At 32.4% G+C, this 17,939-nt stretch overlaps 1 long non-coding RNA gene across 1 annotated transcript; it reads right to left on the bottom strand.

The window, feature by feature from the left end:
* Positions 1-13,888: 13,888 nt before the first annotated feature.
* Positions 13,889-15,543, bottom strand: LOC139907015 (uncharacterized). Its single transcript, XR_011783314.1, has 3 exons — positions 14,967-15,543; positions 14,774-14,913; positions 13,889-14,711 (listed from the first exon to the last, which is right to left on the bottom strand). It is a non-coding gene; the product is annotated as an uncharacterized lncRNA (long non-coding RNA).
* Positions 15,544-17,939: the final 2,396 nt, after the last annotated feature.

A 17,939-nucleotide genomic window follows, 5' to 3' on the forward strand; every position in this document is an offset into this window, starting at 1 on the left:
TTCAGAAGATTACGTAAAGGTTAAATAATGCCATTCACGGACATGTTGCGATATCATGTACAGGCATAACGTGCAGTAAATAACGTCTAAGAAAGTTAAGCAGACTGAGATGTTTACAAATGGATATGGTTTCCCATTGTTGAGAGTCGAAATTCGATGCCTAAATTTTTAATAAGCTAATTAGAAAAATTAAATACATTGCAAATGGTATCCTACATTGACAGAGAACCAAGATATTTCATATAGACAAATATATTTTGAAGCTTATTCATAGAAGTAATCTTCTCTTTTACTATTATGTACTGAATACTCTTAAGATTTCCTTTGATATTCTTATTGAAGAGTAGGAATGTAATATCCATTCCATGAATACTATTTCGAGGAAGCTTTGGTATGAGCCTTCAATAATATTGAATAAAGAGAGAGCATTTCAGTTGTAATTTTTAAACAGAGATCGTCAGAGTTGGCCACAGAGTCAATTTTCCAAAAAAATATTTAACCCGGAGAATATTGAGATCTACAGCTCAAATTGTTTAGGCTAGGAGACTGAAGTCTTGAATTGGTGCCTCTTTTGTACCTGCTCCGGCAAAGACGGTGTACCAATTATGGGGGACGTTTATATAATATATATATTTGCACCCAAAACACAAAAACTGTTTTTCGGAGCTCAAGGAGAAAAGATAGGGGGTTAAATGATAAATCAAAAAGTCACTGCTGTCTCAAAATCAACTATAAGAATAAGGACGTTTTCTAAAACTAATATTCAAAATAAAAAAAGTTATACACAAAAAAAAATTTAAAAAAATCAGTGAAAATGTAGCATCGTTTCCTTTCAGGTACAAAAAAAGGAACTTCCAATAAAATATTGGATTCGTAGATAATATAAAGTTTGTAGAAATTTGTATGGAAATTCGTTTGATTATAAATTTGAAGCATAAAATGTGATTTTTAACTGAAAAATCAGTCATTTTTTAAATTTTTTTCCTCATAAATCAATTATCAATTTTTAAGAAGAAATGCCACAAAACGACGCATTTTGGAGATACTATTTTTAATCCTGAACTATAAAAATATGATCTATAGTGTTTTCCATTTCCGCAACATTTGTTTGTATAATTTATGCAATATTTGAGAAAATTATCTAGTTATCGAGGGTTTATGTTTTGACGACTATTGATTATTTTCCATAACTTTTTGGCTTTATAAGTACAAAAAAAAAAATCTTCAAAGGTTTGTGTTCCTCTTTACAACACCAATTAGTATTATTAACCACATTTTTTCAAAATTAGTGACAAATATTTTTTTGCAATTTTCGTCACGAATTTCCATTTGACAACTTCTTGACAAAAATAAAAGATGGAATTGTTATTTAAATAAATTTATTTCATGCAATTATGTTGGTATGTTATATGAAGGTTGTTGCACATATTTTTTTTCCTCAATATGGTAATAAATATATGTAATATAACACATATACAGGTTATATTATGAATAATTCTCGCCCACACCGAAGGGGTCTAAACATGAACAATAAATAAAATTGACCATTGTCAATGTGATTTCCCATTCCCTCCTTGGCTCGAGCAACGCTGACTAATCATCTGCTAGTATTACATGAAGACCACTAATGGTCCTATCATTAATAAAATAATATTTCAGAAAAGTAATTACGTACTGAGTTTATTCAAATATTATCAATTTCCGTATACAATTCCTTTGATTCCGGTCTCGACAAGTATTAGCTTCTGGATTATAAGGATATTCTGTGATATGGAGTGAATAATTAAGGATTCAATACAAATTAGGGAGAATAACAAATTTTGTGGTTACGTGTATTATAAAGTCAAGAGGCACACAGCATGCAAGGAAAAAAACCTGGGATTAAGATAAGTCAAGAAATTCGTGGTATTGTTATTACACACATGTTCATATAATAAATGAAACTCATTTATCAGGAAATAGGGGTAGTACCCGGCATTGCTCGGAGTTATTAGGTGTCGATGAACATATAAAAAATTGCTCTAATAATATCGAAAATAGAAATCCTTAGTGTTAGTCTCCTTTTTTTCATGAGCACACTCACACGTAGTTAATCAATATTTATATATTTTTTCTCAAGTATGAAATAATAATAATAACATCTTGGGAAAATAAATAATAATGTGACATGATGAGCCAAGGAGTACTTTAGTCTCTAGAGCACTGCCTGAATTTACAATGTCTTCGTAGATAGGAAACGTTGTAAATCCTCTTCCTCGAGGCTCCAGACTGCTCCCCGATGGCATTTTGGGACAATCCTGCCCTGAGGAGCGCTGGTATCTTAATCCTATTCTCGTACTGTGTGCTTATGGTAATGACTAGGAAAATGTTTTTCTTCACAATTGGTAGCTAATTATGTGCTCTACAACATTTATCATACGTAAAAAATGACCCTAAACCTCTCTAAATTGGCATAATTGAGATGAGTAAATAATAACAGTTGGCTCAATATAGACATACAATTATAAATTTATTCAGTTGAATCATCTTCAGCAGCAATTATTTACTCACCACAAGGTCAAAAATACTTACAGGCATTTACCACATTCCGAGTGAAAGATGGAGGAGACCTTATTGTCCAAATGATACCCAGGAGCATGAGGAAGAGCAGAAACTTTATTTTAAACATGTGAGACTTATTAATTCCCGTTTGGCTGAAGAAAAAGTTATTTCTTATTTCATCTTCATTGTAAGACTTTAAAATCATTTTTGTGCAAGGGGACTGATATGATTCACAGGTTTGACATAATGAATCGTTTTAGGTCAATTACAAAGATGGCAGACATATTTTTATTACACCTTGACTTGTGGATGTTTCTAATACCCTTAACATCTACTCTTGCAATTGTAGTCATGATAAACTATGCAATCGGAGCAATCAAGCAAGTTCTTTAACGCATTGGAAGAGTAGCCTGATTGTTCTAATTCAACCATTGCATTTTTCTCATCCTACACTGATTGTTCATTTGTTATGGGAGAAAAAATATGTTTTCGAACACCTAATCTCACACTTCAAAAAAAAAAAAAAAAAAAAAATGCCACTTGTTCAAAACATTGAATCCCCAAGATCACATATCATTACTTCCCGCATAAATAATACTAAAAAAATATATTCAGGGTTTGAAATAGTACTTAACATTTTCCAAAGTTTTAATTTTAAAAAAAAAAAAAGAAGATATTTTTACCAGCTGCACTATTTTACACTTGCTCTTCTCAAAAAACATAGAATCAGTAACTATTAGGCTAGATTAATGTCTATATTTTCTAGGGAACTAAATAATTGTGTGTTTAATTTCTTTAAATAAAACAAACATTAGATGAATATTTATTTACTGTAATGACCAAAAATATCTATTCCACTTTAGTATTTGTCAAAAAAATCATCCCCAACTTGTGTCAAATCAATTTCATCAACTGAATATTTAGAACTAGTAGAATGTTTAAACCAAAATCTTATGTGGTAGACCTTAGATAAGTTTTTACTCGAAAATATTTCACTTATTGCATTTGTAACAAACATAACAAGTATCCATTTTGCAATTTTAACAACTTCAGTAAGAATAATTATTTTGCTATTATTCAATCTCTTATTACATAAGATTAGATTGCTAATATTGGTTTTTCTTGTGTCATAACAAGTTTTAATGCGATGGAAGCCATAAGATTATTAATAATTAAGCCAGGGATTTTCTTATGTTTTTTTGGTAAAATTTACAGACTGACTGAAAATACTTGTCTCAACTTTTTCCTTTGATTGATTTTCATATACGTCTTCCTTATATTGATATAAATTTTATAATTTGTTTGAAAAAAACTATTTTATATCAAATGAAGTAGAGGTGGATCGGCCAGGAAAATATTACACTTTGGGCTAAGTTCGGGTTTTGGGCCAAAATATGATAATCTATATAATAAAGGTAATCCAAAATATACTCATTAATGATGTAACTTTTTGAAAGGTTTTTTAGGGTAGGTATACTCGATTTTTCCTTAGAACTCTCCAGTTTTTCGTATGTTCTTTCTTTCCATGTCTCCATAGTATGGATGTATTTCAGTTTTTGACGTAGTATTTCAGTTTTTGATGTAATATTTAACTATTTTATTGATCCTTGGTAGTTCCAACATTCTCAAAAAAAAACAAAAAAAACGTCTATATGAAGAGGAAAGTTCGTTCATATTTTGATTCCAGCCATTTTCATAGATTTCTACGAATTTTGACTATTATACGATTTTTTTTATAGTAAGTGATGATAAGGGTCCTCGAGATCCATTTTACTGTTATTTAAAAATGAAACTATCGCTTTAACATTGTATGTCTTGATAATTTTTCGACACTTCTGGGGGAGAGTAATAAAGGTTATCCTCCGTATTTGTGAAACTTACAAACAGTAGCTGCAGTGTTGTATAACCCATAGTATTAGCTTTTCCCAAATACCGAGTGGTTCATTAAAATCTTAACCCTTTGAATTTTAAACTTCAACAAAATTTAATTTATAATACAACTTCAACTAAATTATTACTATAAACTGATGTGTGGCTGAGCTTACTTAGAGATGAATTTAGCCGCCATTAATGGCAAGGATAGATTCCAAGAGGCGGCGAAAATCTGGGTCATGACGTCCCAGTGTTGACTGACAACCGCTTCGAGGGCTTCAGTGTTTGGATGTTGGACGCTTCAGGCCTTCCCCTCCACATGCAACCAAAAGGTGTAAGTAGCTGTTTTCAATTCCTTCGGATCCAGTTTGGCCTTTTTGACAGAGCCCTTCTTCCTCCCCAACGTTTCGGATTTATTGACGGTGTAGTGGTTGGCCTTGGAGACACCCAAATGCTTGGATTGCACTAAAGGAAATTCGTCGATCACGTTAAGTGTCACTTTCTCTACTTGTACGTAAGCTAGAGAGCCCGGGTTCGATTTGTTACTAATTGTTTATGCTTTAATATTTAAGAACACGAATTAAGTAAGTGTACAGATTTGAATAGACCACTTAGCTTAATGAAATGGTTAAAAATAATAGAAATGTACAATTTATAATACGATCCAAACCACAGATAGCACAGTTTAATCCTGAATTGAAGACATTTTGCTTGCATTATATAAATTGAGTTCTTATAACAGACGTAAATAATTAACAAACTCATATTAGAGTGACTAGATTATGCTTCTGATAATATCAAAATTTGAAGTTCGTTGCTTCAATATAGCAATGATATAGTCATCCAAAATATTGAAGTTAAATATCTCTTTTCAAGTCCAGGCAGGATGTATTAACGCTAGGTATACAAAATATAAATGTAGGTACATTTAATATAATAGATAATAATCGTGAAAAAAGTTTCAATTATTTTTTGAAACTCAAACATTTATGTATGTAAAATATATAGCCACATAAACATAGTCAAATGATTCACCTTATAAAACTCATGCCAACATCATTAATTATCCATGAAACTAGGTCACATGAAAATTCATCCATAGTATAAATACATATTACATACAAAAAAAAGATATATTTTCAATTAAAGTTTATGGTAAGTTACGATGAAAATAAATAAGGATGAATATTTTGATAATCTACTTTGATAAATCTATTTATGAAAATTAAATGCTATCTATATATTAAATGTGTGTGTCTGTGTGTGTGTGTGTGTGTCCTTCAATCACGGCCGAACCAATGGATGGATTTTGCTGAAATTTTTCATATAAGTTTTTAAGGTTCCAGAAACGGCTGTGGTAACATTTTTCTGGGTCCTTGGGGCCATGGCGGCATTAAAATAGCATTTTTAGCACTTTTCCTGTAAAACCTGAGGGCCGGAGTGTATTTTGTATATTATAAGAGTTCATTTATGCTTAGGGAGGGCGGTGGAAGAATTTAATCTGCCTCAGGCATCAATAGCTTAGAACCCGTGGGTGGAGGTCTATTCTAGGATATTTGAAAGGGTTCTTGGTACATAAAACATTGAAGTTTAAACTGTATTTCGGTCTAGAACTTTACCTGTAAAACCTGATAGCTGAGGTGTATTTTGGATATTAGGAGAGTTTCTTGATGCTCGGAGAAGCGTCGGTGGACCAATTTAACTTGAGTCGTGCCAAGCATTTGGTACCCACAACACGAGGGTGGGGATGTATTATTGAAAGGGGTTATTGGTGCTTAGAAATGAGGTGGTGGTGCAGTTTAAACTGATTTGATGCCTGGTGATTCCCCTGTACAAAATGAGCGCCAGGGTCTATTTTGGGATATTATGAAGGTTCCTTGGTGCTTAGAGAAGGGGCAGCGGATAAATTTAACTTGCCTCTGGTCCAGCAGTGCACCTACACAACTCGTGTGCTGGGGTGTATTATAAAATGTTAGCAGGGTTCTGTGGTTCCTAGAGGTAGTTTAAACTGTATTTTGGCCTGGTACTTCAACATTGCTGAGAGCTGGATTGTATTTGGGGATATTTGTGGGTATCCTTAATACTCATGGGAGCGGCTGTGAGACTGCAAGTTCAGGATGTGACCCAGAAATAGCAACTATTCCCTCATTGCGTGAAAGACAAGTGCCTATATTTTTGAATACTCATACCCAAAACTACCTAAATGAGAATCATTGTTAAAATTTTACGGTCTTTATTTTTTGTTTTATATTAAGCTAAGAGTTCTTCATTGATTTTAATTCCTAAATGTCCCGGGGTAATCACCGGACAAATATACTCTAGTTTAAATTATATGCGAGCCTCCTTTTCAAATTCAAATAAAAGTCGAATCATTATCATCATACTGTCATCCCAAGATATGTATACGAAAATAAACAGTATTCCTACATGCCTTGATAAGTTGTTCATAAAAGAACTTCATCTTTTGGAGAAGCTCGAGGGAAAAGGAACCTTTGTTTTGTTAACGGACATACTGAATGACCAACCTGCAACAAAGTCCTCGTTTCTGCTTAGGATATGAAGTTTTATGTAGTTTTTTATGAATTATCTAAACTAATCAAGTTCTCATTTATATAGTTGTTTTTGGTTTTTTTAAAGAAACAATGTTCAGTCGTGTGCTTTTAAGCAATTAGTTCATTATATTCAAAAGTATATCATTTTAGAAATGTTGAAATGAATAATAAAAACAAAGAAGCTTTTAATTGTGTCTCGTATGACTATTATACGAATGATAGTAACTGGACTCTGCAACTAGCACACCATGCATTAAAAATAGAGTAACTGCATTGAAGTGAATAGAAAATACTGTTAAATTACCAGTTTATCTATGTATACTAGTTCTAAATAGCGTTTTGTAAGTCTGTATTTATTCCTATCAGGGTTTGGGATCGGTCCTTAACACTGTCGGATCCTGGACTACCAGTACTAGAACTGATTAAAAAAGGAGTCATAAAGTTGAATGATATCATCAAGGACCGAACTTTGTAAGTTTTTAAGACTGATATGGAGGACTGAACTAGACCGGACCAAGAATGCAGTGAAATGGAGTACTCTATAGCCTATACTCTTATAGTCGTAAGTAATGACGATCACAACACGGATACATCATTGGATTAAAATGTAAAGTAGTACAATTGAGCGCCGCTCAAAAATATTGAGCTAGGACGGGAGCGCGCTCATTGTTTTAAATGATGAATGAGAACGGGAGCACGCTCGCCATTTTAGAAAGACGAAAAAATCCCTCGAATTTTCACTCAAATATATAAATTTTATTACTTTTTCCGTTTTCTCCATCTTTTTAAATAACATTGAAAAATTTGAGAGTTAAAGAATAATTTTATCTGTATTTTTGGTTATATGCTGTCATCGGTTGATGAATTAGCCTCTAATGTAGCTGACCACTCTAAGTGAACTCAGAATTTAGTTCCATCAGAGACCTGCCAGCTCTTTGGAGTGTGGAGATTACGTTAGAAGATAAATTTTTCTTATTTGTAATGAATTTTCCCAACTGAAATACGATTTTCTTATATTTTTATGTAGTTAATTGACATCGGATCTCAAAATCTCATGTAAACATAAGTTCAAAACCCCTGCTCAAGCTCAAACTAATTACCAGGCTTAACTAGATGGTCGTCTACAAAACATCATAATCACATGTCCCTAAGACAGTGGTTTCCAAACTTTTTGTGCTAAAGGCACACCTAAAGACAAATAAAAATTTCTTGACACACCTATCTTAATTAAATCAATTATTTAGATTATTATGGGATATTGCAAATGGTTGTCACAAATCGTACGGCACTCTTAACCTAGTCTCAAGACACACTGTTTGGGAACCACTACCCATGAGCACTTCATATTATCTTATGAGGTCATATGAATTATATCAAATTAATAATTCCTATTCAAAGGTATTTGAATATTCGGCAGAATTGTCATTAGATATAATCAAGCACAAATATTACCATCTGATTATACACTGCTGTCTTCAGCTACCGTTGAGAGAGTATTTTCTAAAGATGGTCAATTATTTAAGGATAGATGGCAGAGTTTAAAAGATGAAAACTAAAAATAAATTGTCAATTAATCAAATATTTAATGGTTAAAACAGTGGATTAATCATTTTATGGTTTTTTTTTATTTTAAATATAATTTTAGATCTCTTAGTTTTATTTATTCTTGTACCTTATTTCTCTCCATTTTGTGTAAGAAAATAATATATAAAAAAATAAAGAGTTGTCAAATTAAAATGCTCTTATACAAGTGAAAAAATAAACGCCGCTCATTTTTAATTGAGCACGTGCATTGCTTTCAAAACGAGTGAGATACACTCAAAAAATTAGTGACTGAGTGGGAGTGCTCTCAGAATTTCTTGAGTGGACTAATACTCTACTTATAGTCTTACAATCATTACCTAAAACAGTGGTTTTAACCTTTTCTACTTCTATGGCATTATTTCAATAAGCCATTCTCACAAATAAATTTTCTTTTGTTGCATATAGAGGACGATTGAGATCTCATATAACATATACGAGACCTCAATCTCTCCTCTCCCCCAGCCAGTACTAAATTTGTTTCCCCCACCTAAGAACCACTGTCCTAAAAGTAGATTAATGTTTGAGTAATATTATTCCAAAAGCAATTTCCTTGCAATTTTTTAAAATCAATCCAATCTTCTAAGAAATGGATCGAGAGAATGGGTAAGGAGGGGGGAATAAATACCTTAGGTCCTCCTAAAATACGATATAATTATTTTCACCCTCGGATTGGCCCTGGGTAGTGTGGGATTGCTAAAAACCACCGCCAATTTATCAATACAAAAAAATAGTTCTAAATCATTGGGTTGCGCAGGATACTTGAGAATACCCTAGATCCTTAAAAACCACATCCAATGCATCACACATATATAAAAAACCTTTAATACAAAAGAATAGCTTAAGCCATTGGTTTGCAAATTGAAAACTGCATTCTTTATGTGGTTTTACACCTATTAACTATTTATCTTATGGTTGCTACGTTACATTCAAATAACATTAATGGTATTTCAATAGTCTTATAAATAATAGTTTTTTCTTTAATTTTGTAATGGGTACCTTCAAGTACCAAGTGACACCCAAGGGCTTGGAACTATTTTTTTAAATACGAGGGGTTCGTTGGATGTTTGTGATGGTTTGGTGGTTGTTTTTGATTATTCCACACTACCTATGGGATCCCGGCCAACCCAAGGGCTTTGAATTAGCTAGTGGTGTTAGAGCGGTTCCTTGGATGAATTGGCAGTGGTTTTTAACAATCCCCCACTTCCCCCGTGACACTCGAAAATCCGAGGACGGAGAGAATTCAACAATATTTTAAGAGACCCTAAGCTATTTATTCTACCCCTTCCTCCTCCAATATTAGGTTAATATTACTCACACTTGAATTTACTCCCTTGGGAGATGGAACAAACAAATATGCTTAGATATTTGTCATAAATAATATTAAGTGAATTTATAATGTGTTATTATTCATGATGAAGTTTGAGCAAAATACGGACATTTTTTCTAAATGGAAGTTTTCAAAAAATGACAATTTTCGCCGGGCAGTTGTCAGCACAGATCGAAAAGCTATCCTAAAAATCTCAAAAAAAGAATTATCTTCATTACATAAAATCAGCTCAGATCCTTCTTTTTTGTTGTTGTAAAAATGTATGAATAAAATAAAAATAATGGATTATAGCTTAAAATTAAAATCATACCTTTCTAAACTACCTTTGAAGTGCAAGGAACTCTCTCAACTATTTCAACGAAATAAAATTTAGCCTTCGATAGACAAGAGTTCGATTTAAAGATTAAATCGTATATTTTTCAAACATCGTTTTTGATTACTTCTTCTTCTAAATATTCAGGATCTCATAATCTTGAAAGAAGGCCCTGTTATTCAAGTTTCATCGTATTATATTCACAATTATACAAGTGTAGAAGATTAGAATACCTCTCTAAATGATAAATACACTGGCACCTACGGTGGAGAAAGGGATTTGAAAGCTTGTAGCAAGCATAATCCATTTAAAGATAGACGACCTTGAAGCACATACCCTCAATTGTAACTTCTGTTCAAAATTATATGGTCATTCTCCTTTCCATCCATAGAGATAGTCTATGTTCCATTCAGAAGAAGAGCTCTGACAAAAATTTAATAAATATCTTGACAAAAACTTTTTTACACATCGAAAAATTTGTCCATGTAGAACTAAATCAACAAACGTCTATAATCGCTCCATATTTTAAGTTTTTTTAAATCACTGTCATTAGTTCAACTTATATTTCTTGATTTGTCTAAAATTTTCATATACCTAAGGAAAACTTTTCTGATGCTGAGCTATTCTACCATTTACGATTGGTTCCTTTTTCTTTTTTTCTAGAAAATTTATTTATATAATTTACATTTAAAATTGTTATGGGGCGCAAGTGCCCATATTTGTTGCATTACCTTTTAAGGAATTATTACTATTTTTTTTTTTTCCATAAATCCTAATTGGATTGATAAATGATATTTATACAGTTTAGGGCAGCAAAACGTGGACTCTTCATTAATGTTTTTTCCCCATTACTATAGAAAGGTTGACTCATTATTTTTTGATATTCTGTTTCCATCGTCTTTTTTAAATAAACAAACTGAACAAATCATTTATTCATTTCATCATCATGAGCGAGCAACAAGTAAAAAGTAAGTGCATATCATATCTCCTAGATGCTGGAGTTGATGTAATAAAGATTACGGACATTGTTAAGTGTTCGAAAAACCTGGTTTTTAAATTGATCAAGATAAAAAAAATGAAGAAGACCTGTCAAGGATGTCAGGAAGTGGAGAGCATAATTATGAGCTTACCAAACCAAATATCTGGTCCAAACAATGGTCCTCGGCGTTGTGGTCTCTCATGGAAAGAAGATACCTCCGTTGTTTTTCCAGGCTTGGCAGAAAATCGGTTAGAAGACCTACTATAATGTGCTTAGGTGCACCATCATACCAATTACCCGGGGGTAACTACATGTAGACTCAGGACGGCACCCTCACTAACACATCAGTCAAATGCCAAAAGTTATGTATACATAACATGGCTCGATTCTAGTCCAAAGAGATATGGCCCCATTTCTCACCATATTTGAACCCACTGGACTTTTCTATAAGGGGTACTTTGGAGAGGGAAATCATCAGGCCCTCACGCCGAAATTTGGAGTCACTAAATTTCTGCATAGTGGCTGTCAGAGGAATTTGTCCTTCAGGCGACGTGTAAAGGCTGTGATTGATTATGATGGTGGACATATTGAGTTAAAAAAGTTTTGCAAAAACCTTTTCTACATGTTTTGTTTATTATTATTTTTTTGTCTATTATTGAATATATAAAATTATTAATGTATTTCTAAATCCATCTTTCGAGTCCACGTTTTGCTGCCTATATATAGCTGTAAGATTTAATAAATATAACATAATTCAAGGGCACTAATGAATCTTGGAATCATATTTCATCATCGTAATAAGAGCTATCCTATTTCTCACCATTACCTTCAACCTCCACTGAACTCAGTATATTATCTGTTATCTATTTTGTAGTGTAACAAAATACCATATGTACTCATACCGGCTCAACCGTTATTATTTACTCATATCTATTATACAAATTTTAAGTGACTAAGCGTAATTTTTTTTTACATGTTTCGTTGATCAATGTGGCAGAAGACATAATTAGCTGTCGATTGCTAAGTCGCCATCATGAGCACATAGTACGAGAAAAGGATTGATATTACAACGCTCCTCCATACGAGATTGTTCTAGAAGACCATCTGGTAGGATACTTGGGCCTGGAGGAAGGCGATTTAGAATGTATTTATTCGGTTGAAGGTCGGGGAGAACCTCAGACACTCTCCAAGAGTAGAAAAAAACTGCGTGAAGTCGATCTTCAAGTAAAAACCGAATTCTTATATTCTTGAAATGGCCAGGAAGATGAACAAGTCCTCATATGTGGTAACCAGGACTCTAAAAAAACAGTGGAGGAAAGTATCTGCGGCATATTCCACGGCCTCTGTGGACAGAACAGTAGAAAAAAGTATTTTCAGATGAGAAAACCTTTACTGTTGACCATGTCTTCAACAGTTACAATGATCGAGTAGTGATATTTTCGGGATGTAGCAGAGGAGTACCGATATGTCTCCACCACCAGACACACTGCTTCCGTGATTATGTTAGGCCTGGTTGCATCCACGGGAAGGCCATTTATCCCGTGTGGTTCCCTTTAAGATACAGGCTATAGGCTGATGATTACGTCAAAATTCTGGACACCAAAGTTATCCCATGTATAAAATTCATCGTTTACAATTATCCCTGGGTGTTCTGACAAGATGGAGAACCTGTTCATATTACAAAGAAACCGTAAGTGTGAATCCAGGCCAACATGTACCTTTGGGCAAAGGACTTCTGGCTACTGCAGACCCCAGATCTCAACCCCCTAGACTATTCCATCTAGGCGCACGTGGAGGCCAAGGCCTCCAACATCCACCACGTCCTAAAGACCTCCGTCGACAAGGCATGGGTCTCAATGAGTGCTGAATATATAAATAAGGTCTGCAGCAGCTTCTGCCATCGCCTGAAGCTCACCATCAATTCTGAGGGCGGATACATTTACTAAAACATGTTTTTGTGCTCTCAATAATAATTAATAGTTAATAAACTTGTTTCCTAATTCGCACAAGGATCCTGCCATGGACCTCAATACTTTGTGTGTTCATGTGGATAAATAATAACGGTTGACCCAGTATTTCTATGTTGTAATGCTTCATATCAAAACATATATATATAAGTATTGATTTGAGTATAAAACTGAAAGATTACAACCCTGTATTTATTATTTATTATGAATAATAAAATCTTTATTTATATGCTTGCACCATTAAGGGTAGCTTAAAGTTAAAGCTTAAGTTTGCTTGAGTAAAATGTATTTAGTAATAAACAGGTGTAATTCATTATGTCGTAGATCAGATGGATTATTTTTTTACTAAAATATCTACATTTATCTCATCGATACAACTGCATCTGACCAAAAGGAATAAATAAAAATATATAACTACACATATAGTATCCCTCATAAGTATAGTTGATAATATTGTAGAGAAAAACTCGTGCGAGGAGACAGGTGGGAGAAAGACACATGGTATCAATGTTTAAAATACTGATGTGATTATCAGTAATAATCACATCAGTATTTATCAGTTGCCTGCTTTATTATGATTTTTGAGGGTGTAACGAAAGTATTTATTAGCAAAATGTTTAATAAAGATATAATACATATAATTGACTTAGACGATTTTTATCCGTTACAGTAGATTTGGAAACGTCACACTCCATGAAATAGTAATTTATTGTGAACCATATTCTCAGAAAAATAACTAATAAAACGACAAAATAAGAGTATTTCGAAATATATTTGAAGTTCCAAATTTAAAATAGAAGGCTTAAATTAAATATAATCTACATACTAAAAAATAAACCATCATACATTTAAGTTAAATATACAAAATTAAACAATTAGAATCATATAACTAATAATAACAATAAATTATAAATACAGAATATTGAAATAATAGATTGATCCAAATAATATCTTCTTGTTCTAACATCGGAATTAAGTTCAATATGTCATAACTTGAGGTTGCAAAATACAAGCCAGACGTGGAGTTTAATCAAAAAGATCATCTTCTTTTTTCCTTATGTGCAAGTTGCATATACAATTGTGCACAGGATAGATATATTTCTACCGATGAGATTTTAATAATTATTAATAATAAAGTAAATCATAAAATAATGTTAGATTTCAATCGATATCTTCTTCCAATCTTAGTAAGAACAGCTTTTAGAATCCCACTTTCATTTATTTCATATTTATCTAAAAAAAGAAAAGTTAATCCATGCAGTCAAATTTAACTGATAAGACAATTCAGGCAACCATTCTTGACTTATTGTAGTTTTCTAACATGACATCGTAAAGATTTAGAGCAAAAGCTAATTATGTAGTAATGTCCGGCGATATTACTCCTTATTAAGAGCATCAAAAAAATATTTTTTTCTCCGCTATTTATGCTTATATAACAACATATATACACAATTGGTAATTATAATGCTACACCCAATGCAACTACCCCCGTTGTTGTGACCATTTAAGCAGTTGTTTTTGCCTTTTATGAGTTTTCCGAACACCACTTTTTGAAGCCTATGATCCATAGCTAATCCTTAAGTTATAAAAAAACAATATTTATTGACTATGTAATATTGGAAAACCTAATGATCATACCCAAGTCTTTAAGTGAAGAAACTAGTCTCAGACAAACTAGTTGCGAACCATCCAAAACTACTACCCCCGTTGTTGTGACCATTTAAGCAGTTGTTTTTACTATTTAATGAGTTGTGTATCATAATTCTTGATATGTTTAGCTAAAATGGAATCATATTTTAGGGTTAGATTTAAAAAAAGATTGAATACTTACTGTTAGATAGTACAAAATTCAGAGTTTCATTTCGAAATTAGTAAATATTTTATACTTTTTACTGATAACTTGATCGTCATTTGGTGTAGACGACTCAAAACATTTTTATATGTATTTCTATAAATGACATCAGTACCAACATCCTCCATTAATTTAATGATGGCTCCTTGGGAAGGGATAGGTTTACTCGTGTATTTCTCCATAAATTTTTTGAACATAGATGATTAGCAATTGATAAGGTTATATTACATGCAATAAGCATCGTTGTGAGATCAAAGTTAAAGTCTGTCTTGATGTATTCATCGTTAAATTGATTTTATAGATGAATATCCATGCTCTTGATATGAGATGAGAATAATGAGTGGCGTGTAATTCTAGATAGGAGACCAAAGGTACATTTATTTCGACAAATCCGACAAACCATCTGTTTCTCATCTGGTAAGTAATTACCAAATTCCTGGGCCTCCATTTTCAGAAATCCAGACAGAATGCGACGTTATTTTAGGCATTTTATTCAGTTTTCTATCGACTATCACCATCTAATATTATATTAATATTGAATAATAAAGGCGGGAATGATGACGTTCTTGATTGATAGAAGAAAATGTATATTATTTAATCAATGATGCCATAAGTATTTCTTCTCTTCTCCTCGCACGCTTTTCTATTCTTACCAAAATTATCACCCTTACTCATAAGGATAGTAAAAACTATAGACACTACATTATAATTAAAAAAAAGAGCTGGCGTACATTAAATAAGAAAAACCAAACTACATACTATGTAGAAATTTTCAAAACTTTGAACTCGAAAATTGATCTATTTTCCTAACACGAACTTAACACCCCACATAATTCAAAAACTCGAACTCGAAAATTTTGACTCCAACCTAACACTGTTAGTTAATATCAACCAAATTTTTCTGCTTCTAAATAGATTAAATTATTATATCATATATTTATTAAATGATACCCATCAAATACACCTGTCTCCCAGATATTTTTTATCTTTCTTGTCTCTTTTTTTTAGAGGATTTGTTGTATTTCTTTCATTTAATTATATTTTCCTCTTTCTTTTTCATTTTTCATGACAAAACCATTTAATAAAAGTTTTACTCAAAGTAAAAGACTACGAGTATTTCAGTAATAAAAATGTATAGTAAAATAATAGATATAAACTATCATTTTCTTTTGTTTTTTTCTCTGTTTCATTCTATATGCTACGTATTATTGACAATAAATAATAAATATAGAACGGATCAAAGGACGAGTACAAAATGTTATTTTTCTTTCTTTCCATAACCTCAACTTTTTCTTCGCATTTATCGCTACTCCAATAGACTATGAACCTCTCCTTCACAAAGACAAAGAAAAAATGCGCGAAATTAACTTGTAGTAAACTAGTTTTGTGTTGACTTGAGTCGAGTCGAATATAATTATAAAGGATCGACTCAATTTGATAAATTTAAAAAGAAAAAAATAATGGAGTGACGTAGCTTAGAGAACAACGCACTCGGGATAATTTATAACCCTTAACTCATTGTGTGTAGGTTCGATTCACGGTCTATCCAAGAGAAGGAAATTTAAATTATGTATACTTACTACAAAAGACAATTATCAGATAAGATGGAGTAATTCGCAAAGGGGTGGCTGAAGTTAAAAGCCGTCATTTCAACCAATGATTTCTTTTTATAAATGTTCGTTGAATTGGCCAGATACAGGTGTAGTGATTAAGAATAATTAAGATTTATAGTTTCACATTTACTCCATCTGACCTAGGAATTGTCTTCGAAGCCCATATACATAAAGTATATTTCCTTCTCCAGGAACAACCTAGACGCGAACCTACCCACAATCTTGAATTCAAAAGAGTTATTCATCTCGAGCACATGTATTTTGGGCATATTGTCAATAACATACTCTTCACAATATCAAAAAAGTTTTTGAGGAGACCAGCTTAGGTGTCATGTTGTTTCGTTACATTTGTTATAGTCAAATGTGACGAGGGAGGAGGGAGAGAAGGAAATACACATAGATATTAGCAAGAATTACTACGATGTCAATTATCAATTCTACTCTGAGACCAACAAGGACTTACAATTATAACTCTGTAACAAATGCTCAAGGCTACCCTCCCTCTTTTATGAGCACGAATGTTCCATCAAGTTTTGAATGTAGTAGGAAGGAAGTTCACTACTCAGAAGTTAAATAATAATGACAAAAACAAAATTCATTTTTAAGATTACCAATTCCAAATAACGGGCGAGCGTAAAAATATATCCAATTTTCATTTTCCTTTGAAGAGAGGCCAAGCTACTCAAGACTTTTTCTTCGGGTGCTTTCCGTAAAATACTCCAATTCAGCGTAACTATCATGACGTTTCATTAAATTAGCTGCAATCAGTAATGAGATTAAAGAAATAAAGACACAACCCACTCCGTATCTAGCAGTGACAAAGACCGGAGTTAATGGATATTAATCTTTAATTAGGCTTATAAATCTGCAACAAACCGTCAGTGTTACTTTCATCTTATATATACAAGTGATTACTTTATACTTATAAGTTATATGTTCTCTTTTCAACTTTGAATAAAAAGAACATAAATTACAAATTAATAGTCATGACATTCATTCCCTTTTCTCTACAACTTAGTATACTTACTTATATGAATGGATAAACTTATCCATTCATAAGTATGGTTGGCATTTTTGAACCATCAGAAACGTTATAATAGGCTCGGGAAAAAATAATTTCGTATTTCCCACCCTTTTTTGTAGCTAAGCATAACTTTTCCATTATTAGTCACATGGGATCATATGATAAGACTTTGTATTCATAAGAAATGCTTATAAAGATAATAAGATTTTAAAAAACATAAACAATTTTCAGCTGAAAAAAAGTGATTCTTTAGTTAAACTTGGGACTTCTCAGTCCATGTGTTGGAGGGAATAGTCAAAATCACAAGGCAAAAGA

This window comes from Lepeophtheirus salmonis, chromosome 13 (genome assembly GCF_016086655.4).
Source record: "Lepeophtheirus salmonis chromosome 13, UVic_Lsal_1.4, whole genome shotgun sequence".
NCBI classification, from domain to species: Eukaryota; Metazoa; Arthropoda; class Copepoda; order Siphonostomatoida; family Caligidae; genus Lepeophtheirus; species Lepeophtheirus salmonis.